The sequence below is a fragment of the Rattus norvegicus genome, chromosome 2, assembly GCF_021556685.1.
Source record: "Rattus norvegicus strain SHRSP/BbbUtx chromosome 2, alternate assembly SHRSP_T2T, whole genome shotgun sequence".
Taxonomy (NCBI): Eukaryota; Metazoa; Chordata; class Mammalia; order Rodentia; family Muridae; genus Rattus; species Rattus norvegicus.
Genome location: NC_141535.1, coordinates 235,085,606 through 235,108,823, shown reverse-complemented (window position 1 = coordinate 235,108,823; position 23,218 = coordinate 235,085,606). Strand labels below are relative to the sequence as shown.

General features: G+C 41.7%; 1 long non-coding RNA gene across 1 annotated transcript; it reads right to left on the bottom strand.

Annotated features, from left to right (window-relative positions):
* Positions 1-17,425: 17,425 nt before the first annotated feature.
* On the bottom strand, positions 17,426-22,367 carry LOC147996590 (uncharacterized). The gene is made up of 5 exons (XR_015678349.1): positions 22,170-22,367; positions 19,752-19,819; positions 18,917-19,066; positions 18,307-18,469; positions 17,426-17,867 (listed from the first exon to the last, which is right to left on the bottom strand). It is a non-coding gene; the product is annotated as an uncharacterized LOC147996590 (long non-coding RNA).
* Between the last annotated feature and the right edge of the window lie 851 nt (positions 22,368-23,218).

Below are 23,218 nucleotides of genomic sequence, written 5' to 3'. Positions count from 1 at the left end.
TCCTTCCACGGTGGATGATTTATGCAGCGTGCCAAGAGAGAAATAGGCCACACCAGCCTTGAAAGCACTTTAGTCTGGTTGTTTTGACTCATGAAGGACATTTTGTTCTGTAATTACTCTGTCATTTCTTAGGTGAAATCCTGAACAGGTTTGCGCCTTCTTCGTTGCTAGAGCACTCTGTCAGAGCATGTCTAACCACGCTGGACTCTGCCTTCCAAGCTCTCTCTCTGAGAAACAAAGAGGAAGCAGATACTGTAAAGTGCATTAGCCCACAAGGGGAGGAAAAATGTGTTAGTACAGGAGAATTAGGGAAGGGAAATATCACAAACAATATTTCTGTTTCCTCTTGGGATCTCAAAGCACCTACAAAATACATTGCTTTAGGTGTGTGGTTCCTCTCTGCTAGTCAATAAACAGGCATTATTTTTTGTCTATGTGTAGCAGAACAGATGGCTAAAAATAGCCATCATTTAACTCAGAGGCAAAATAAACTAGAACTCCAACTAATGCAAATGAACTAATGTTCAATGTGTCCTTTAATACTTTGGGAATCCAAAGAGGATCCTAGCGTTATTCTTGTTAGCTAGCTGGTTCCTGTACTACGGATACATTTTTCAAAGCTAGTGAATTAAAAAAAGGAAAGTTTTACTGTCTCAAAATAACCCGGAATTTTACCATTTCAAATGCAGTAAGTGTGTAATGCCCCTTTTGTCCCTTACCAAAATTAACCTTTCGATATGAAAGTTGGACCGTTATAACCTATTCTGGTATGCGCCTAATGGGCATTCCCGGGCTGTGGCAGAATGAATAGAGTATCAACTTAACAATGATGTTTTGGTTTCGTGAATTGTTAGCGGTTTTGACGCCGTCCTTTGGACAGACATACTTGTGGTTGAGTGGCCCATGCACTGTGTGGTTTGTGTGGTGACGGAGCAGGCACCCCAGGTCTGCATGTTATGATACAGGCACTTCATGGAGTGATCTCAAGACCCTTCACCCATGAGGTTGTGACGTCACAGCTATCACAGCTACCAGTTCCTTTGGATCCGAGCTATAGCAAAGCACCCATGGGCACCATTTTGTTGTCCCCTGCCAGGGAGCTACACTGCTCCTCCTCTCACAAGGATGCTCAGGAATCCTATTAATTTGAACTCGTGAATTAAAGCACTTGAAAAACTAGCATGGAATTTAATCCTCAGAATCCTAGCGTTTTGTCCTTTTGTTTTTGTCTGGAGTGGTGGTCTGCCTGTCACCCTCTTTGATGGCCGGTGATAAGCCAAACTGGCTATTATATATTTTGAATATTGTTTTCGAATGGATGCTTCGGTATCTAGAATCTTCCAGATTAATATCCCTGCCTCTCAAGTTACACGACCACACACTCAGCTTAGGCCACGCCACGCTGGTTGTTTTCCAAAGCTGTTACAACAGGCCTTGATGCAGCACGAAAACAGTGACATTCCACGGTCTAGGCATGTCTGAGCATCTCACTGACTACTTCCTTTTAGCTCTTCAAGAACCGGCTGGTCTGTCAGTGAGGCGTCTTTTAACCCCTTTATAGACCCCTGGCAAAATTAATTGATGACTCTTCTATGGTTCCTTAGGCAGTGTCTTAGTTTTATTCTTACTGAATGAAACACTCTATGTAGCTTTGGGTAACCTGGAACTTGCTGTGAACAGTTTGTGCTAGTCTTGAACCTACAGCAATCCAGTCTTCCCTGTACTGTGGTTATAGACACTCGCCCCCACGCCTGTTCCATTTTTCAGCTTCTAATTGTGTCACTTCTTGTGAGTCATAGTTATTGTTTGTCTGCTGTTTTCCTAGAGTCTGTATCACTCTCTCATTTGTGTCCACGAGAAGAATACTTCACAGTCCTTATCTGGACACAAAAGGTCCAAAATGAAGCAAACCTTGGGTATTGCTTCTGGAATTCTCCAGGTTCGAAGAACCACTCTAGAAGGCTAAAGGCATGAGCCAGAGTCACGCTGGGGAGTGGCTAGTGTGGGAAGTCTCTATTGTGGGAAGTCTTCTGCTTACACGCAGAAGGCAGGCCACACAGTCAAGTTTCTTTGAGAAGGTAGGATGCAAACACTGGAGAAATCAAACTCAGGGTGCTCGGCAGGATGCACGGCACCCTGAGTTTGATTTCTAGCATGACAGAGGGAAAAGTTAAGGACACATGTCACAGGAGTTTGCAGGGGGCCTCCCTCAGAGTCAGTGATGGGGAAAGGATGCTGACAGGATCACCTATGGCTTGAATGAGTCAAGCAGTTAAGAAATAAAAGGTGAAGAGTTTTAGTTTGATTGACTTTTAAAATGTGGTCTCCCTGTGTAGCCCAGGCTAGCATCAAATTTATGGTGATTCTCCTGCCTCAACCTTCCAAGTGCTGGGACTATCATCATTTGTCACTGAAAATATGAAGATCTTTTCTAGTGTGATTACAAAAATCATGAAAAACACTGAAAAAACACAAATTCTCAAAGTTTAAAAATATCTCCAAGTTTTAAAGCACGATAAAGCATAAATAGATGGAGGAAATCTTTTAAACATATTTTATATATAACCTTGGGATATAAAGAATCTATATAGAAATAAGAATATGACTCAACCAAAAAAAAACAATTTACAAAGAGAAAGGCAATTTAGAAAGGTTAAATACCACACACACACACACACACACACACACACACACACACACACACACACACACGTATTCTACCTCCAGGTTCAGCAGAATCTGTTAAGAGAATTATGGTGGTAATGCGTCTGCTATCCATAGGTAAAGTTGTTCTTCCTGAAGAGAGAATTTTTCCTTAAGGAAGGCCTCTTATGTGATGGAAACAGGCTTACCTGTATTACCTGAGATGATATCCTTCTTAATGTCAACTGATTCTGAACTTTAATCACTTCTAAAAATACTCTCACTGCACCATCTGGTAATACTTCCTGTAGTCCATCTCTTGTGTCAAATCTGCATTCTTGACTATAGTTAATCTCCCAAGTAAAAGCTCAACAGGTCATACTCCTGCCTCCCATGAAAACATGACCTTCCACCTTTCCTTAGAGGATACAAAGTCCTTGGGCAACATTTTCTTCGTTCTTCATCTTTGATAACTGCTAGCATTTGTATAGATATGTAGCAGGAACCGCCTCTGTGTAAATGCTGGGGGCCATGCAGCTGCAAAGGCATCTCCTGCAGGGGGACCTAATTAAGGGCTACCTATGACACCAGCATTCCTGCAGGAGGACCTAATTGAGGACTGTCTGAGAGAGTAAGGATTGCTAGTGCGAATAATGCCAGCCAATCAGGAGCTGCTGTTCAGAAGAGCTGCTTTCTTGGGACCAATGAGGCATGGGTGGAGGGTATTAAAGGGGCCTGCACAGTGCTCAGAGGAGCCAGCGGCAGCCTTTCTCACCTGTTCCCGGATGCGTCACCTCGCCCCCAAACCCCAAGGCAGGTAGGGTCAAGCAGAGAGCTGTCCAGGGCACAAGCAACATGGAGACATAAACTATTGTCAACTAATGCATCTGAAACAAATAATGAAGCAAAAAAGGTAGGGAAAATAGGAATGCTATGCATGTCTCTGCAGTCACATTGCTAATCGATAGAGGAAGATATGTCGTAACACATATGTCTTCACAGTGTCTGCCTTCTCCTACTTTTCACCCCTCGTACTTCTTCCTCATCAAGTTCCTTAGGTCATTGTGCTTATTTGATGACATGGTTCAAGCCTTCATTTCGAAAGAGTCTAAGACATTATCAATCTTGCCCAGGCAGTGCATTACAGCAGAGCTTAGGTGGAAATATATATATATATATATATATATATATATATATATATATATATATATTTGAACTATTGAACTATGACCCTTAGACCAAGAAAATATAAGTGTTGGAATGGAATGAAAACATATGATAGTGCCTCACCAGGAGAGTCATTGTTGACCTCATGATTCCTGCATGTGGAAAAACAGCATCCTGTATTTGATACTTAAGGAAAGCACGTTGGCCTACCAGAGGATGTGGCTTCCCCTTTAACCAATGATATGGCTGGACTCCAAAGGCTGTTCAATAGTTCTATGAAGCAGCTGCTGAGGGACATTAAGTGTGGTTGTTTGAATAGGTATGGTCCCCTTAGACTCTTGTGTTTGAATGCTTGGCCCATAGGGACTAACATTCCAACAAGTAGTCATGTTGGAGTAGGTGGGGCACTGTGGGACGGGCTTTGATGTCCCGTATATTGAAGCTCTATCCTGTGTGAAGCACAGTATCCTTCTGCTGCCTTTGAAACAAGACATAGAACATTCAGTTCCATCTCTAGCACCATGCCTGCCTGGATGCTGCCATGTTCGCCACTTAAGGATAATGGACTAAACCTCTGAAGCTGTAAACCAGCCTCAATTAAATGTTGTCCTTATATGAGTTATGTTGGTCCTGATGTCTCCTCACAGCAATAAAACCCTAACTAAGACAGTAGGACACATGGTATATTTAGCCAGTAGATCACAACAGCATGAGTACACTGCAGCCCCTCCCTGTGCCACAGAATGAGCTAATTGGTCCAAAACAACACATCGTGGGATCCTATCCTACAGAATATTCACATGGTGAAAACAGCATTGTGCATATCCATGCACTGCATTTATCAAAGACATATCTAGAATTAATGTGCATTCGGTAAGAACAGAACATGGCCCACAAATGGTAAAAGAGCAGTCCAGTGGGACAAATTTGCCATCAGGGAGCTGATCGATGATGCCACTGTATGGTCAGTGACACGGAGTTGGTCTCCTCTCCATACAGTATGGGCACCATGCTAGTGGTTGTAGACATCAGTCTCGGTGAACCCCGAGAACGTGCTCACACCCTGCCATTTCAAATATTATACTTTAGAGAGAGAACACACATCTGTGACCTTCCACTGTTTACATTTTGAAGGCTATGTAGTCTAATTACTGACAACATTTACTGAAGTCTATATAAACACAACCATATGTACACAAAATTACAGGTATACACGTGCATATTAACAATCGAGGGAGATCACTTAGGTTATTGACAGATGTCTTGGAACACTAGAATGGCAACAGTAACCCAGTGTTTGTGCTGAGTGCTTAACCTCTTCTCCTCATAGAACAGCTATTTAAAAGTTTCCTAAACTTGTAGGTGTTTTTAGTACCCCTCAACAGATATAAGGATAGGGATTTAAAGAGTTCTTTTCAAACAATATCTCAAAATTAGCACAGAGGTGACTAAATACAGCAAAGTATCATTTGTTACCCATAATGACTTCCTAAGACCACCTTTGGACTCAATGATCTGCCCAAGAGTAATGTGGTGTAAACTGAAGTTCTGAAATGTCCAGTGCCCAGGCCTGTGACCTTACCAACGTCATTTACACTTGTTGATCTTCTATATCTGGATTATACAGACTGCATCTTTTATTATCAGCCAATCCTAGATTTTTAATGACTTGTGAACAGGAACATGGGAGTCAGATGGAAGATTGTATCGACTTTCTTTGTAGCTTTTGTAAGAGGCTAAGTGAAATGCTAAGACCAGCACATAACAACTCTCAAAATTATCCTTATAGATAGTTCACATGGAAATTAATATCCTTATTACAAAGCATGGAACTCAACATGCCAATTCAAGAAAATCAATAACACTTGAAGGGATTTTGCTGAGGGGATTAAAAAGATCTCCTTCTGAAAGACAGGTGAGTGAACCCCAATACTGAGGACTTCCTCGATCTCCCTAAGCTCCATTATGTTTCTCAGTGAAGCTATTGTGTTGGGGAAATACTTTAAATGCCCTCACAGGCCCCGTGTTTTATCCACAGAGACCTTCAGGATTCTCCAGCTAGGACCACTGTCTCCCACCTTTCTGTGAGGAACACAGAGAGCCTTACAAGAAAATCAGTCACCCAGTTGATCTGGGTTCATTTCAGCTGCAGTACTCAAATGCCAGTGTGCGGCTCTGTCTGCTTCTCTGAATTGAATTGACCTCACAGTGCTGGAAAAAATGTATCTTTCATTGACTTCTATGCCAACCACTTAATCCCTGGAAATTAATCGAGGGAGTTTGAGTTTGAATTTCCCCGGTGTTATTGGCCTTAGGAAAATCTTGTTACTTACGTCTTCCTTTGTGTGCTACATCGTTACTTTTAAGAGATCACCACAGACATCTCCTGTTTCTGTTATCACTTGGAAAATCCAAGTGGGTTTACTTCTTAAATTGCTAATAACCTTACCCAGTCAGACAAATTATCAAGTATATGGACGACGGTTGAACACAAACTCATCTTATTTTCTGAAGGCAAAAAATATAAAAATACCAAGATTTCCATTTTGAGAGTGGAAACTGCCAGAGCGAATTACTGGAAATGCAGTTCAACATGATGAGATGCCATAAATTATACTGAATATTTCTTTGTGTAGGTATTTGGGCCTGTGTGCTCTTATTGACGAAGCACCAGTTCCCTCGCCCCCTTTTGCTTAGGAAGACTAACAATTGCATTACCCTGGAAGAGAATTTACTTCTATTAGCTGACTGCAGCACTCAGAAAACCCATATTGTTTTGTAAGAATTTTGACAGAGAAAAAAAGTTCCCGTAAGAATGCCGTGTACCCCAAACGGACTGCTATCTGCCTTGAGTCCTTTTGGTCTCTCCTATGAAAGAGCTAAGGATGGTCATTTCACCCAAGTTAAAAGTAGGAGCCGGTGTGGAAAGCGAGCTCAGATACGACACAGCAAATGCGAGGCTGCATAAAGATTCTTCCCAAACAAAAGTCTGGCAGAACTCAGGAATCGGAACAGAAGGTAAAGCGGAGTTCTCCCAGGCTGCACTGGAAGCTCTCGAAGCGTGCTGGATGGATCCCCACACATTTCTCCCCGAGCGGGCATGCATTTTTGGCAATGGAAAAAGTCCTCTCTTTAGGTTCTGCCATTTGATTTTTAAGAAATTGCGGTAGTATACAAAAGTGAAAAAGAAATCAAGACATTTCGGTTCCGTATGTTTGAGGAATAAGCTTCAAGACTGACCGGCTGCATCTCAACAGAACCTGTTTGGAAGCTTGGGAGGAAGGCTCAGGAGTTAGCAGCGAGCCCCCTCCCCCAGCATTAGTCACTCTGTGAAAGATTAATCCTAATGAGCTCCTTTCTCCAGGCGGGCACACCCAGGCTTTACCTCACGTACTTGCGATTTCTCAGTGTTTAGGCCAAAATGTGTACACTCCCGTGCTGATAGACGACATCTTTCCGGAAACCATCAACCACAGTATTATCTGTAATAACTTAGTTTAAGGAATGAGGCCGGGCGGGGGGGAGGGGTCTCAGTTTTGCCCTGGAAGCAATTTTCGGGCGCGGGGCGGGGGAAGCAACACGTTGATGGAACTCAGTTTTATTAATGGAGATGCCAGTCCAGTCCCCTCTCTTTGTTCATCTTTACTGAGGGGCCACCAACTCCTCTCCTGAGCCATTGCTGGTCATTCTGCAGCAGGTTGTGCCAATAATCTGATTTCTACACTTAACGGCAGCCACTGAGATAAGGTATGAAGTTTTTTACTCAGAGTCCGATTCCGGCAGATTCCTGATGCCGCTGTCAGACCCTGAGAGGACGGCTGTACACAGGGCAACTATTCTGATCCAGGAGACAGCAGCCGCTAGCTACTTTTACAGAGCTCCCAGCACTGCCCTCACACATGGAGGGGTCACTCACTGTGAACCGTGTCTAGGATAGGAGACTATAAATGCTGCCACGAGCATACCACCATAGCCACGATGTTAAATTTCACTTTTGTTCTGTGACTGCTTTTCCTTATTAAACTCTTTTTTTTTTAAAGAAGTTTCTTTTTTATATTTTATTTTTCTCACCCATCTTGGAGATTGTTGTGACTGTTGGAGCAGAGAAGGCAAGAGAATAAACTGAATAAAAGAGCCACAAACACAGAGAAGCAACAAACAGAGGGCACAGATCAGGGAAGAGTCTAAATCTAGGTGCTGGTAGCATTTGATCTGAACGCATGCTCACTGAATAATTGTGCACACAGCTGTATGCCCAGAGCAGTTCTGAGGCAGGTGGGCTTTCCAAACAGACCAGCACAGTTCCTTACCTTAAAAGGTTCACATTTGTAGAAAGCAGAACAGCATTAGCTAACAGCACTGACTACTTCCCACCAAGCTCTAGCATGAGGTAAAGTGCCTTAGCCTTCCCTAAACCGTGTGATTAATTAATAACATTCCCCCCACTATGTTGATAGGAAATTTGAGGCTCAGATAAAACAAACAACTTTGTCTAATACCATATACCAGTAAATGGGCATTCTGGGAATCACCTTCCGTACTCATGGGTTTAGATGCTGGTACAGTAGCTTTCTCAAGACACACTGGTTAGTAGGAACAGCTCATTGGAAGAAAGGCAAACCAGAGATGGGGAAAACTCTATACCCAGGAGGAAGAACTGATTTCCTCTAATTTCACTGTGGAAGCTTGTTCATGGACTCTCAGTTGCTCTACTGTCCATGGCTGTTCTAAGGCTTTCTGTATGCCCACTGTGAGACGATTGGATGTTATTTGAAGAACACTGAAGTTCTCTCCCACCTGTCTGACAGTCTGACACAAAATCGCAAGAGAGGCTTTGATAACAGTTTGCTTACAGTGACGGTGTGAGCGCTCCGGCATGAGAGCTGGCAGATTCTATACGGTGATGGCAAAAGGAACTCTTTGGTTTAAATTAAGGCACATGTGAACTTAAATTTCAAAAATGGTGCTTCACCGAGTTTGGGGGATGTTTCTACTTGCTTAGAACCACTTAGAAGTAAGGGTAGCTCCTTTGTCCCCCCTCAACACTAAAGCACATAAACACTAGGCATATATCAAACATCAAACACTTGCAATAGGATGTTAGTGTCTGAACTTTTCTATGATTTTTAAACATGTGGAATCTGGAGTCTGGGGAATGGCTCAGTGGGTACAAGCATTCCCTGAGTTCAGATGATTACCTATGCCCATGTTAAAAGCTAGACGTGGCTGCAGGTGCCTGGAACATCACCACTAGGGGTGGGGGTAGGTAACTCTCAGCAGCTCCCCAGCCAGGCACTCTGGTCCAAACGATATGTGCAAAGCACATTGAGAGACCCTCCCAAGACAGAGAGACCAATAGGATAGAAGAAAACACCCCAATGTCTGTGTCCTCCTCTGGACTAGGCAGGTATGTGTATGGACAAGCATATCCACACACTCACATCCATGAAACACACACAAGATATGTACTCACCTACGTACATGCATACACACACAAACTACATATGTAAAAATAGGTAAACAAAATAAACATTAAACTTGCATACGCATGAGAAAATATGAATGAGACATTATTCCAGTGATAGGTTTATGGTTTTACACAGGTAGAATAAGTGAGAAAACCTGGTTTTTGCTTATTTTTGTTTGTTTTGAATGCAGTCGCTGCATAATTTTAAAGGATTTATTTGGATCGTATCAGATTTCTTTTGGACAGTGCCTATATGACGAAGGACATACTTTCCAGTAAGTGGTCTACTGCATAAAACCATTGTCTGGAGACGTACTCATCCTGGATTTAGCTGTGTCTATTGCGGACCTGTTTCAGTGCTCGCTGTGTGTCTTCAACTTCCATGGACTGCAATTTGCCTTTAGCTGATTTCTTAAGTAAAAACTACGCAAGTCCTGAGCAGTGCACGGCGCTCTTTACTACCATACAACCACGGAGCTCTGAGTCATCCTTTTTGCCTTTTCCCTCACTCTTCTCAGGCATCGGAAAGGTTTGTTTTGTGTTAATCAATCTTTTCATAGTCTCACTTTCGATGTGCGCGCGCCCATGCGTTCGCGCATGCGTACAGGCAGCTTATGTATGACAGCATCACCCTTGACACCTGGGCCAAATTTTAGATGGCAAAATGCCATAGTCCATTTCATTGTAGGCTGATCTTGCCACAAGAGCAACCAACCCCAGTCAACTGCTGTTCATTCTCAACTACGTGGTAAAGAGTTCCGCTACATTCTGTTGACTCTGCTTTAGTTGCTATAAAAAATTCTTCTGTCAGTATAATTTTATCTTTCTGGTATGTTTCCTTTTTTCTTTCTTTAGTTGTTCTTAGAAGGCTCTTTGATTCTTTGGCGCTTGGATGTCTTACTACGATGTGCCCAGGTCTAGACTCCATTGTATTACCATGTTGGAGTTAGCTAGTTGTAGATATAGATTTTGGAACGGTTTCTTAATTATTTCAACACTGCATCTTCTCCATCTTCTGTATTCTATTCTTCTGTCATCCTCAGGATATTTCTTTTTTATATTACCCCACTCTGATCTTTATGCTGTATTATGAGTTATTTCCAGACACTTATTTTCCTATTTTTTAATTCCATCTTTGTCGAGATCTAATATTTTATTTAAATAGACATTTAAATTTGCATTTTAACTACTATGTCAAAAAACCTCACACATTTACTTTGCTTTTTCCAATACCTGACCAATCTTTTCTACATCCAAATGACACATCTATAGCATATATATATCCATTTACATACACAAATGAATATATATTGATAATTAAGTATGTATATACACTAACACAACACTACTCTTTTAATCACCATTTCATTCCCGTTGAAGTATTTGAACATTTAAACAAACTTTATAATATATAGACTTTGTATAAGGATGAGATGCATATAACCCTCTGCTTCCTATGCATACTGACTCCCATTTAAGAACAGTCTCATTCTGTGTTTTGGAATTTCAAAGCTGGGAGTTAATGATGAATTGAGATTTCCTGAATGAATTATAGTTACCCACCGAAGGCTTGCTTCTCTAATATTTTATGTTTAAGTGCATGTAGTATCCTGCTTCGGACTGATAAGGTATAAGTGTATACATTTGATACGATCTGATTCATAAACTTGAAGGTACTTTCAGGGAAGGTACAAGGCTGTAAGTGCTCAAGCAATAGCCCCTCCCCTATTTAGAACTTACATTCACACAGGAAATAATCGTGTTGTTTCCCTGGACAAGTGGGAAGCATATTTAAGCTCATGCTACTTCATGCCGTCCAGTTCCCGGTTTATGAAGAATCATCGCTTTCACCTCAGGGCGTCTAAATCTTGCCTCCTGTCTACCATTCCTGAGATCGGTAATTCCCTACTCCTTCCTGGTATTTCTGAAGCGGTAGCCCAAGCTCACTGCACTGCTTGTCAAATTCCTATTTAGTTTAGAAACCCGAAGTTTTCCCTGGCTTTCTTTCTCTTTTCATCTTGAGAATATGCATATATATTTTAAGATTTCAGCTTATCTACCTAGTCCACAAAATTGGAGAACAATGTCCAAACTGTCCAGTTTCACAGATTCTTAGATACCATTAGAGTAAAAAGGGAGTTAATCTCTGTATATAAATTTGTCTACCTCAGTTATACCCCCCAACTTCTCTGATGCAAACTGCCTGCTATGTTGGTATTGTATACTTATTCATAAATACACATTTATCTGTGTATGTAAATGGATATATATATATATATATATATATATATATATATATATATATATGTCATCTTAGAAATCACTGCTTGCCAGCTCCTGCTTCTGTCTTGCCCAGCTGTTTCTTAATTATTTCTTCCGACGGGACACATTCACCCTAGTTCACAAAGCAGTCTGAATTCCCAGCAGACAGCAATAATGTCTACTACAGTCAGTCCTAGTGCAATGTAATCATTCCAGTCTTGGTCACTGAGCTAGATATTCTGGATGTCACTAAGGTGATCAAGACTCACAGCTCTTAAAGCACCTGCTGAGCTTCCAGTTGCTGCTTGTTTCATAAGCCCTAAGTTTGTAGGCTAGAGATTTACCTAAAAATTGAACATTATCATAAAGATCACTGTTTCGAGTGATCTGTTCATAAATCTAAACTCTATTTATTTCTGGCAAATGATTCTCCCTGCAAATAGATCAGTTGGTGAATAGGTCACGGTGAAGGTCAAACACTTTCAAGTGATCTTCCAACTGTAGTTTGCATAGATTCTCCATCGACATGGGCCTCAGACTGAGCTCCTCTTGGACAAACTAGGAATCTGGTATTCCAACTTGGTCCTAGCTCTGGTCTTTAATCACTACTCCCCTGGATACTTTTTCTGTGTTCAGGAGCCACAATCAACTATTTTTATAAGATGACTATTTTAGTTCAGATGATTAGATGATTAAATAAAGTGAAATTTTGTAAACAATACGTTTCTATAAAAGACTGGCCATTAACATATTCAGCCGAGCTAATCATTTTGATATTTATTTGTAAGGTTGGACCAAGTACTAGTGACAAAAATGGAGATAAGACATCCTTTCTCTCTGGACTTTCATTGTTGTTTTCACTGTTGTTCTGATTTTGCACGCTCAATTCCCATTCTTTTGTTAGTGAAACTTCAGTAGCAATACGAGCTGCACGACTAAAAAAGTGGCCATTTAAAATATACAGTCTCAAAACACAGATATTCTCAATATTTTAGTAATAGGACAAAATGCTCTTTTCCGTTTTCTATGAGTATAGTACAAGGTGAGAAAAAAACTCCACAAAATTAGCAAGAAAGGGAACAGAGCTGATTAGAATAAAAGCATGGTGCCAATGTGCAATTTTTTTTTCAAGAGGATGTGGGATGAGCTGTGAGAAAGCAAAGGGATGAGGAGAAAATTGGAAGGAGATGATGAAGGAGCTGCTCAGAGTGGGAAGACACTGTCTAAACCGAAAGGCTGAGAGGGACTGGGGGATATCTTCAATTACCCAGACAAAGGCGCTGGCAAACATTTTGGAATGGCAGAGCAGAACAAAGTTCTTGTTGGGAGGGGACTGTCTTGTAAGGAGGGGGTGTCAGAGGGAGTATTTGGTAGGGTTTTTGGCAGAATTTATTCAACTGGATCTTGTAAAATTTATTTCTGGAATTTGGAATCGGAAAGTTGGATGTAACAGAATATTTAAGTAAAAATAAAGTATGTAAAATATACCAATAGCAAAAAAAAATGTGAAGTCAAGTCTTACATAACTTTGAAAACATTAATCTTATTTTTCCTCAGGAAATGATTATAATTCCAGCCATGACTGTACAAGAGATTAATTTAAAATTTAAAAATCTTCACAGGCTCTAATTATCCTTAATATTCTGGAGATAGAATGTGGTTTTGTGAGCATTAGAAATAAAAATAAAGTATATAGCGCAATGGAATCAAGTAGAAAAACCAGCTGAGCCTGTTTTAGAGAGGTCTTAATACCTACTAAACAGCGCTCACAGAGGAAACATGTATCTTAGCGTGTTGGTCATATTCAAATCCATTAGTCATATTCAATACGTTTTAAAATATCACTATATACTTAATAAATGTAATTCAGAAATGGCTGCTGATTTTCACTTCCCTAATCTGCAAGCCCTTGGTGCTCACAAAGAACCCTACAGTCTCACTTCACTTCTGGGCAGAGATTTAATAGCTGTGAGCTTTGTCGTGGTCTCATGTTACTAAGACTTCATTACTTTTACATGCCACTCTACAGGACACTTACTAATATACTATTAAGTATTATCATAAATAATTAAAACACAACTACACCCGACAAAATGAAAGAACAAAGTGTATTCTGTATGGCAGTCAACTTGTATGTGTATGTTGGCTGGAGAGAGGCAAGCACGCATTTTAAAAATAGAAAATCAATTACTGTGAGACCTCAGTTGGACTGCAATGGACCTACCTCTCATTAGTGTGAGTTAGTGAGGTCTATTCCTGGCTTCTAGCTACCAATTAAATCATAGGGCCATTATATTATTAGTAAATTGAAAATATATGTTATATTAAAAAAAAAACACAAGTACCAATGAAGCTGTGTCTTCATGCCAGTCTCGCTGACCTTGCCACATCCCCACTCCTGGTTGATTTGGCATAGCCAACACTTTTGCCTCTGTCTTGCTTGTAAGAATTTATCATCTCATTAATTGGCTGACATTTATCTGGTAGCAACGCAGTGCGGTCAACAGTCAAGGCATGTTGTTCAGGGTGTATTATTATATATTATATTCTTTTCCCTCAGGTAGTCTCCGGTATAGTTGAAGAAGCAAAGTGTGAAATGAAAAGGAGACCAAGAGGAGAAAGAACTCCTCATACAAGACACGAACGATGGAAATTCCAGGCAATGACAAACAGAGACTGGAGGTACACATTAGGTGTCACTGAAAGCCTACAGATTCCGGAGATTATTGGATTAAGTATAGATCTCACGTAACCCACCATCATCCATTTAGTGCAAGTTCCCCGTGCATGCAGCGACCATGAAATCCATGTGTAGAAATGTGACAGTTGCCCTCAGACTACATGCATCCGGAGGACAGGGACACAACCTTGCTCCTCCTCCACACACCGGGTCAGCCTCAGGGAGCAACAGAAATACAAAGTTACAGAAAGCTGAGGTCTAGGTGAGGATGTATCCTCAGAGGTCTTCCAAGCAAGATTTGGCCTGCAACCCTCAGAGTTCAAAGCCAGGGGATCATATCTGAGGTTTGCAAACATTCCCCCCTGTCCGCAGCGTTTTGAAGATCAGGAGCAAAGTGAACGCAGGGAAGCTTAGACAACTAGGAATAAACATTGAGCAAAGTAATAAGGGTTGGCCAAAATTAACATGTGTTTGTGGTGTGATTTACTCAAATTTGGATAATAGCCAGGCTTTCTTGGCCGGTCCCATGGAAGTGTGGTTATTCCTCTGTTGTTACGAATCAGCTCATTATTTCTGAAGGTAAACAACTTAAGTCACGTGACTCTCACTTTGGATAATCTCTGAGAGTCCTGAGTATTTTCCGTCTTACAAGTTGGCTCCTCTCATGAAAGGAAGGTAAAGGTAACAGAGTCGTACATTCAGAATAAGTTCCTTCTTTTAGCAGGTGGCTGCTAGCGCTGAGCTGCTCCAAACGGATAAATTCCGACTCTGTTGCTCCACAGTAATTCATTCTACTAGGTTTCAGTCCAGACTGCAGCATCTTCCATCAAGATCAATGTCCTTTCAGAGGAACAAGGACCTGTCTCAATAGTGGGCAGGCACTCTGAGCTTGCTTGGGACTCTAAGAGATGCGGAGCTGGGTGTGAAGGGGAAGGCGGGAGTGCAATATTTTGCAGGGAGAAGCTAACCTTACCAGACTCCAGCCAGAAGGCAGTGCATGCCACCATGCTAAACTTCCCATGTAGAACTCCCCCGGTAGCTCTCACTGACCTTTGGGCCATTCACAATAGCTTTCATAGGCTCTGTGCAGCCCTGAATGGGTGCCTCCGTCCTGTCTAACTTGAGCAGCATTTAAAACCTTTCTTCCTTAGTGAACAGACACAGCCCTAGATGTCGTCTGCCCTTTATCCTCCATCTCCAGCTTGGTATGTAGTCACAGTGTATTTTCTTCTGATTGTTAATAATTCGAATAATACGTTTTGATTAAGTCTACCCCCCATACTCTCTCCTGAAATTACTCTCCTATCTCTCCCATCACTTTTACCTCCTACCTTCATGTGCTCCGTTTTTAAAACCCACTGAGCCCACTTAGTATTGCCTGGATGTGCATGGGCATAGAACCATCTACTGCCTCCCAGGAGACACCTTCCTGAAGAAAACTGACTCTACCTCCCCCAGCGGCCATCAATTGCCAAGAAATTCTTGGTTGGGAGTGGGGCTTGATAAGCCCCTCCCCTTTCCATGCTGAGATTTTTTTTGGTCTGGCTTTATGCCCTGCAGGCTTGCCCATGTAGCCAGAGCTGTGGTGAGTTCATGTGCAGGCACCCAGCTCAGTAAGATCCTACCACCGCCATCTTCCTCTGAAAATGTACATCATGGGGTTTGAAAGATGGTTTAGTAGGTAAGAACACTTGGTGCTCTGCTAGAGGACCAAATTTGTTTCCCAGAACCCATGTCCAGCAGCTTATAGCACCAGATCACTCCAGCTCTTGGACATCTAACACACTCCTCTGGCCTCCCTAGGCACCCACAAATCCATGGTGTGAACTCACACAGACCTACATATACATAAATAAAATCAAGATTAAAAAAAAAAAACATTGCAAGCTAGCAATGGTGATTGCATGCCTGTAACCTTTGAACTGAGGAGGCTGAGGCAGGAGGATTGAGTTTGGACTAGTCCACCATGGACTCTGTAGCTGTACCTGGTCTCAGAAATCATAAAGAACAGTCTACTTCTTTCTGTGCTCTGACTGAAATGCTCTAGCTCCCCCCGCTCCAGTTATGCACAACTATTGCCCACAGTTTCTTTAATTCTTGGCTTGGTAATTATTTTCCCAGGAATGCTTTCTCTAGGACCCTCCCACCACCACCTCCACCCTAAAATGAGTGAAGCTGACTCAGATATGCCTACACGGCACCATATAATTAGCCATCACATTGCTTAGCACTTGTACTCTTAATTGATTTATTTGTGTCTTTATCGGATAGATGCTTCTCCCTCAACAAACTGTGAGCTCTAAGGAGTCAGTGGGGATGTCAGTTTCTACAAAATTCAATCCCTAGGGGTTAGCTTCTTACTTGTCCTGCAGTATGTGCTTAGTAAACACAAGTGTATAAATAAACAAGTGAAAGAACACAGCTCTCTAATAACCACAGCTCTCCGATAACGATGAGGTCTCAGGTTTTTCCTTTCTCCTGGGCTTAGAATCCTTTCCTAGAGTTTTCATACTATTCCCTGGATGTTACCTTGAGGTTTCTGTCTCCATCAGTGCAGCTGTAGATTTTCAACTGATTTTCTTACATAGTGGGCGAGAGAGTTGTAACCACTGAGGCAGAGTGTTGCCTCCAGAAAGTCTTGTATTGTCCCACGGGGGATGGGTGACATCTGAGCTTCAGAATGTCTACCCACTTGCAGCAACAAAGTGCAAAAGGGTCAGGAGGCCCTGAAGAGACCCTGTGTGTTCGAGTCCCCTAGCCTCTTGAAAGGAACAGTGGACATTGTAAGGTTGTAGTTTATTTTTCTAGATCAACACATGAAATTTAAAGGGAATTGGTGAACCAAGGGGTTGGCTTGGTGGGTAAAATGGTTGACATGTGAGGATCTGGGAACCGATGTCCAGAATTGATGTAGGACAGGAGAGTCCACACAACTGTACCATTCCAGCATTCCTACTGTGAAACGCGGGTGGAGGGAGAATCTTGTGGTACTGGCAGACTGACTGGTAATAGTCAGCAGGAGAACCAGTCTCAAAGTTTGGAAGGTGAGGCTTGACACCTGTTGCTATCCTCTGATTTCTACACCTGTGTCATGGCATGTTGTGCCTGTGCGAGCGCGGATACACACACACACACAAAAGAAATAAAGAAAGCTGGATTATACTAAAAATGGAATGCTGTAATAAAAACAACGGTCAAAGAAGATCTAAGTTCACTTAAAAGTTTATTGTTCGGAGGCTGGTAAGATAGGAAATGATACTTCCAAGTCTGACAACCTGAGCTTAAGCCCTGGGACTCACATGGCAGAAAGGGAAAACTGACTCAAAGGCTGTGTTCCCTGGTCTTCACAGGACACTGTGGCATGTGTACATAACCCTCACGATAAATAATACATCTAACCCCCAAAATTTTAAGTTTTCCATTCAGTTTTTCCTAATAGAATTTCTAGTAGTATGAATAGATTGGATGTCCTTCATGAGTTCATAAAGGTACACTGGCTTCTACTCATGGAATGCACAGGTTAACGAGTCCTCATCATCCTCACAGAGAAATGACATTAAGGGTACACACTGCCTTGGACCTGTTCATCCTTACTGCAGGGAAGTGGACCAAGGTGGCCGGTACAGAAAGCCTTGGGGCAGATGGTCACTGTAGAAAGGGAGGAAAACAGCAAACAGCAAAGACTTAGAAATCACTGAGGTCGCGGTTTCTTTCCCCGTGCATTTTCTCAGCCAGAGTTCATCCGGGTCCTTGCTTCTGCCTGCCTGTAGCAGGCCCAGGAATAGAACTGGTGGCCATGACCACGCGGTCCCAGGGAGAGCAGAGGGCGGGCTGCTTCCAACAGCATCAGCTGTGAGAATGCACACACTCTCTCGGGGGAGAGCTAGCAAAGCCAGCCAGGGCCTGCCTGGGGACTTGTTTCCAGTCCTCTTTAGAGTTGCTATAAAATGGTAGAAAGTAGTTTCAAAACCTCCTTTGAGCTGTTTTATCATCTGCTCCCTTTGCCACCAAAGGGTAAAGTTGATAAACTGCTAAATCATCAACCTTTGTATATTTCATTCGAAACTTTAAAATTTTAAATACTCACTTTATGGGCCCGACAAAGCATGGCAGGGGCTCGGTACTGCCCTCATTGAACTCCTGTGGTGGGTAGACGGGATATGTTTGGTTTAATAGCGCGCCGAGGGGCTCTCCGTAGCCTGGATTACTGCCCCAGTCCATGACTCACTGATTGGAGAGAGGAACGACTCCTGGGAAAGCAACAATTTCACATATTTCCAGGGAAGAGGCTGGGCTCAAGATAGAAGCCTTCCAGTGTTGATTGGGCAAATGAATCATATTTATTGGGAAAGAACTGCACAGTTGAAGTGGATACGGGTGAGAGTGGGAGGAGTCCAGCATCGTGATCATTTAACACCTTGGGATATTGATTCATTCTTTTCAACATAGGGATTGGACATTAATATCTGGGTTTTTTTTATCCCAGTGTTCTGTGCAGTGCTTGGTACATATTATATGCTCAATAATACATTCTTTTTTTGATCAATATATAAATGAGTAAGTAAGACAACTGGAAAAGCCTTGAATGGAATGGTGGCTTTTTGCTGTTTTCCTAAGGTTTCTATCAGGAGTGTCTACTGTGTGACTTGGACCCCAACAATTCATAACCTCAGAGCTTTGGGGGTTGAACATCTGACCTCAGGGTGTGAGCATAATTATGTTCCCACTGGAGAAGGGACTGCTTTAGGGTTCTGGAAGCTTCTTTCCTTGTGACAACATGGCAGACACCAGCCTTCGCATACAAGTATCTTCGTCATGTATGCCAGATTCCAAACTTCTTCTTCCTCCTTTTGTATAAAGACAGTGGACAAATTGAATTAGGGACCCAACACAGTCCAGTTGTACCTCTTCTTAACTCATTATATCTTTGAGGTCTTTGTTTGCTAACTAGGATCATATTTTAAACAATCACAGGTTAGGGCATCATCCTACAGATTTAAGAATCGGGCCAAACATCTTTCTTGGACCATGAATACATTTGAAAGTTGAATTACATAATGCATTTACAAGTTTTATTATATAACTATTCAAAGAACATCCATTTATGGAATGTTTATTTACACATCTACATACATACATCTATTCTGAATGTCAACAGATTCCAAACTCATAAATTCTGGACTCAAGCATAAGCATAAAACAGAATTTCCTTTGAGCTAATAGAGGGAACTAATAGATAAGAATGTTTGAGAAGATCAAAGCTCAAGTTCTTTGAGTTTCCAAACTATCATTTGAAACAGATCTCTTATGAGCCTTCTATAATGCTGCATATTTAAATTAGACTTTCAGAGTTTGATAGCAGTTGAGTCCAGTGATTCCTTTTCTTTAAGGAGTTCAAGAGCTTGGAGTACCTACTTTCAGAAGAGCAGTATTTTAAATTCACAAGCTTTAGACCCATGTCTGTTTTGCTGACGGCTTTCACAGTTAACATAACCAAATTCTCCCTACTAAGCCTGACATGGTGGTGTGCACCTTTAATCCTATCCTGCAGGAGGCAGTCAGGGAGATCTTTTAGCAGTTCCAAGACATCCAGAGAGACCCTGTCTCAAAAAGCAAAAGTTAATTATCAATAATAGTAGACATTTGTAATTTTTATATGAATAATACTGTTATAATAAAACATTATGATTTATGTCTATAATAAATGTGAATTTGAGAAATGTTGAGTAAAATGGATGTACTGGTTTTAATATTATTTCTATGAATTTGTTAATGTATTTGACCTCACTTTCATCTTTCTGTAAACATTTCCCTCTACCTACCAGTATCAGTGTAACTTAGAACTCAAAAATTCATGTTCCAGCTCTATAAACCAATGGCTGCATATAGACAAAAATAATTTTAGGCTATCTGGCAGATTATAGTAAATATATGGAGTATTGGCTTTGTAAAGGCACAGAGATGGCCTAAACCTTGTTTGGTACAGTATTTCTCTTTTGTCACCTTTCTGTAGAGGCCTATCAATACATGAGGTGAAGGCAGACTAGGGATCCCAGAAGATGAGAACACTGGGGTCTGTGTCATTTTGACTCCTGGGAATGGATCATGTGCAGTATGCAGTGGGAGATCATGTAAATAGTGACAAAATGTATGAGTTATAAAATGTGCTAAGTTTCTTCTTGTTACTAAGGGCTCCAGAAAAAGCTGGTTCTTTAGGGTTTTAATGTGGTCTCTTAATATTGTCCTTTTGGGTGTTGAAGATGCTGTGTGATCATGTCAGGCTATGCTCATGGTTCCAGCACTGCCCTCACTCATAACAACCACAAACTCTGAGGGAGGATGTAACTCCCTTAGAATGGTAACAGATGAAGCCCGTGAAGCCAACCAATGTTTAAAGCAGTTTGATCATTTCAGGGGCAGTTTTAAGTTGAGACTGGGGAGCCCAGAGGATGTGTTTCTCCTTTTTGACTTAGCCCAGGGGACCCTTTACTGTTCAAACAGCCACAAACCTTTAACCCAGGATTGGGGGGCTGTCACAGCAATCTTTCAGGGTTCAGAGGTGCCTTCTTCCCCCAAGCATTGAAAGGCATTGACTTCTTCCAACCACAAGGGGAAAAATTATATCTCCTTTAATTTCTCTCCTACATCCTAATTTCCTTTCTGAGACTGTTCAGTTCTCTGAGGCTGTAGCCTAAAATCAGAAAAGCCTTCTCCCCACCCCCACCCCCAAAGACGAAAAAATTTCCATTTGTCTGAAATACCACTCAGAGTGATTGATTTTTAAGCTCTGAACTCAGACCCGGAGCCTAAAATCCAGGCACTGCCAACTGGGTTGGGATTTGAAATTACAAGGACGGACGGAGTTCCTGAGTTGGGATGTTTTAAGCAGTGGGGGCAATTGCTTTTCTCACCTATCTCTCATGAGATGGAGGAAAGGAAACATTTAAGAATTAAGAAAAGAAATTCTACAGCTTTCGAGTCACCGCTTCTTGCTCTGCTAGAGGCAGAATTTCAGTTTGCATTTACTCCGGGAAACTTTGGTGAGGAATTTAATAAATCTTTTGGTAACTGTGAATTGTTTGAAAGGAGAGTTGTAGAAGACAAAATAAATAACAGAGAAAGGAAAGCATACAGCCCAGTCACTTTATTAAGGCTGGACTTGCTAGCTATGTAGGTGTCTGAGAGTATAATGGGCCTATTTAAAATAAGCAAAGCATTTCCAGGGTGTGACTAAAAGGATTTGGTCTACTGGAAAAAATACCTTTTGAATATTCTTCAGGAAACAGTAAGCACAAACAATGGTACAAAGACATCAGGAAATATAATGTTCATTTACTCTTTTTTTTTTTTTTTTGTGGACTGCGGTTTTTTAACGGATGGAATTGTCTGTGGCTTACTTCTTCTTTCTCTTCCCCACCCCCACCTCAGATGTGCTGAACTGTTTCCTTGTGTGCCGTTTTAAATACGAGTATTTGTAAAGGGAACACAATGTTAAGAGAGATGTATAAATAAGACAAGTGCTAATTGCAGTGTCTAAAAGGAGAGTCCTCACGCTGTAAATCGTGCCATGACTGCTTACACAGAGAAAGGGACAGTTACGATCTCAAGTTGTGCCTTCTCTCAAGTCACAGGGTATAAATCTGGCCTATAAATGATCAGGAGGTACTGTTCTGTGTAACTTGTACAATGTTCATAAAAGAAATTAATGAACAAATAAATATTCTCGGATGGACGAGTTGGTAAGAATATAGCTTGCAAAAAAAAAAAAAAAAGCCTTCCGCTTTAGTTGGCAAGGATGGCTCTGAGGTGACATTTCTTTGAATAGTGTGCCTGGTCTCACAGATTAAATGCTTAGAGAGAAATCTCAGTTCCTGACCTGACAATGGCTGTCCACATGGGGCTGCTGATGGTGAGGCAGCAGGACTTCCGGTAACAAAACCGACAACTTACCTGAAAATCTGAGACCTAAGTATTCATTTATATCCCCCAAACTAAAAGATCTACGAAGAGGGATGACCTTCCTCACAGAAGTACTGAAGGAATAGCAAATCTGTTGGTGGATCCTGGTTTGGAATCGGCAGTCCAGAGCTGTTATGGCCGAGTGGGACACGCAGTAGACACCGCTGGGAACCGCCTTGGCCAATGCCCATTTGTCGGCTGGCGTCTAAAGGACTGTGTCAGGTGACAGCCACTCTGAACTTTGAGCGTGCTTGTTAGGCCATGAGCAGTTTTGCGACAGATAAGTGTATCCTACTATCCCTGACAGGATTACAGGTGTCTCCTGAAACGAAGAAGCAATTGATTTCAAGACTCCATGAGGGCACTGGGATCCATGGATGTTCGAGTCCCTTACATAATACTCATATCCACCCACATGCTTTAAATCATTCTTGGGTTACTTGTAATACTTAGTACATTAAACATTATCATGAACATAGTTGTATTATATTGTTCTGAAAGGAGTGTTCAGAACAACACGGTGTATATTTGATAAAAATATTTTTTATTTGCTTAGTGGGGCGGAGTCCGTAGGTTCAAATGGACGACTGTATTTCTACTTATTCTTGCTTTTATAACATCTCTGACTTCCACCATCCTCATTCTCTTGGACCCACATGCTCAGCCTTGCATCCTGACCCATCCAGTGAGAGCACGATTCAAACTTCACTGCCTAACGAAGCTCCCCAGCGTCCCGCCCCCTAGAAATTCTCCACAGAACCTGGCTACACATGAAATCCATCTTTCTCAAAGCTGTCACTCTGCCTCTTGTTCGCCTTCAAAGTAAACCGAACTCCTTAAAAAATCAAGGGCAATATCAAACACGAAGATTGCTCCCCACACGAACATGTAAGAAGGGGACTTTATACGATGCAAATCAAAATCTTAGCCCCTTGCTCTATGTACGAAGTCGAAAACGATCACTTAACACACATTTTATCATTTTAAAATATCACCAAGGACCTCAGCTCTTGCATGCTCTATTCTGTAGCCTTTCAGCG